The following is a 2,312-nucleotide window of genomic DNA, read 5'->3' as shown; positions in this document are numbered from 1 at the left end:
GTCTGTCCTTATAATATGTCTAGGCGTTCACCTCCATCACCTCTCTACAGAGAAGCAGTGGCGCAAACTTGTGACATCATTAACGAAACCAGAGTATCTTAAAGAGACACGACGCAATTACAAACTATTTGCATTCCATTTTAATATTTTTTTGGCTGACCTCTTTTAGACTAAAATTGATAATCATGTTTGAGTTTACCTTTCCTGTGTGACATCACCAAAGGTGGAACATTGTAAACAAAGAAGCAAAATTGAGAAAAGAAGAGACAACAAAGGCACAAGCTTTTATTTTGGTAGTCCACTTCCAGATAAAAATATTTGGCCTTGAGTTCAATTTTTATTTTGAAACTAAATATTTAGCTTGAAGCTAAATGACTAAGATGAATTTACTTTGACTAGCCCATTCTAAGTCATGAGTCAGCTCTGATAATCCATCCCATAATGCCTGATCATTATGGGATAGACGCTGACCTTTGATCCCGGTCCTGCAGAATTTTCCTGATTTACTGCATGATGCTGCCACCACCTGCAGCTTCATGCAGTTGGTTCTGTAAGGAATGGGACAAAACGAGGAAAGGTCAAAGACTAAAGGTCAAAGGTTGAAAACTTTCACAGCAGGTGAGAGGAGGCGTGTCTGTCCCTGCAGGTCTGAGACAAACGGGACCGGACCGAACCAGACGGAACCGGACCGGGCCATGTCTGGAGCAGTTCTCCTCGCTTCTCTTATTGTTACCATGACACCATGTCTGAGGTGTCATGGTGGACTCCTCTCTCTAGCGGTCCCCAGCCTGCTGAAGGGGCTCTCAGCTTCCAGGGGCCTCAGAGCGGCCCCGACCTGCTGCAGCGTCTGCAGAACGTCTGCTGACATGCAGCCTGCGCGGGTGCATTGCAACAGCCTGAATAAATCAGCGGCGTGGCGCTGCTGCCAAGCTGATGATGACATCATGGCTCTCAGGCGTCTGCGCCGCTCGCCGCCGCTCCTCTCCGACTGGCTGCAGCTCATCCCGTCGCTCACTGCCAGGATGATCGCTAACAGACGCCTGCAGCCCCACCTCCGGGCCCCAGAATGAAACAAGTTTAAAATAAGAAGATAAACTTCAAATCTTTCTGCCTCTGTGTCATTGATGATGATGATGACCTTCATCAGCGGTTCTGACCAGCAGATCCAGAAGGACCGGTCCGGTATCAGCTGCGTTTTTGTAAACTTGCAGTCAAACATTACCAGCAATAATTTGGGTTATTTTTAGCCTGTCAGAAAAAAACTGGAGTTAATTTGTCAAAGTCATATTTTCACCGGGCCCTCACAGCCCGGCCCCGGCCCTCACGGCCCTCATGGCCCTCACAGCCTGGCCCTCACGGCCCTCATGGCCCTCACAGCCCTCATGGCCCTCACGGCCCTCATGGCCCTCACGGCCCTCACGGCCCTCACGGCCCGGCCACGGCCCTCACGGCCCTCACGGCCCGGCCCCGGCCCTCTTTCTTGTCTGACACTAGAGCCGGTAAAACCTTTAAAAAACACTTTTAGCTAGCGTTGATATCTAGTTTCAAGCTAAATACTTTGCTCAGCTTTTCTCAATCATCCAAATAATTTGGGTGTATTTTTCCTTTCTTTCCTTCTTACAGAATGTTTCTGTTTATATCCATAGAAAGAGAGGAAAGCCTTTGGCCTGATTTGCTTTTTGCACAAAGGTTTGTGGTGGATTTCTATCCGAAAGGTAAAGATATAAAACTCTGACAAATGAGATTCTAACATAAATGGAAACCTGATAGCAGAAAGTACAGCGTTAAGAAAGACTTTCAGTATTTAGTTATGAACTGATCCGATCAGGTCGTTACATCCTCCATGTCCACCAGGAGGATGTCCTAATATGGTTAAATATTTTTCAGGGTAAATATTTAACCAGCTTATAGCTAGCTAAATATTTTGCTAGCTCTAGTTAGCTAGCTCAGAGCTAAATATCTAGTTTGAACCTAAATAATTTGCTCACTAAATATTTATTTAGCTAAATATTGAAGTTGGAACTAAATATGCTAAATAAATATTTAATTTGGGGATATATATTAAATTAAAGCTTGCGAATGAAAGATTTACTTTATGACTGTGACTTTTATGAAAATATGAATAAAGGTGAAAATATGAATGATGAATGAATCCTCATTCTGTCTGTTGAAACCGTCTGACTAACTCAACTTATTCCTGTGAATTGTTAATTAGCGGCGCCATCAGAGGCCCCTCTGCAGACAGAAAGAGAGAGAGAGAGAGAGAGACAGAGAGATAGAGAGAGAGAGAGAGACAGAGAGATAGATAGAGA

The sequence above is a fragment of the Poecilia formosa genome, unplaced genomic scaffold (genome assembly GCF_000485575.1).
Source record: "Poecilia formosa unplaced genomic scaffold, Poecilia_formosa-5.1.2 Scaffold508, whole genome shotgun sequence".
In the NCBI taxonomy this organism is placed as follows: domain Eukaryota; kingdom Metazoa; phylum Chordata; class Actinopteri; order Cyprinodontiformes; family Poeciliidae; genus Poecilia; species Poecilia formosa.
Note: the sequence above shows the minus strand (reverse complement) of the source record.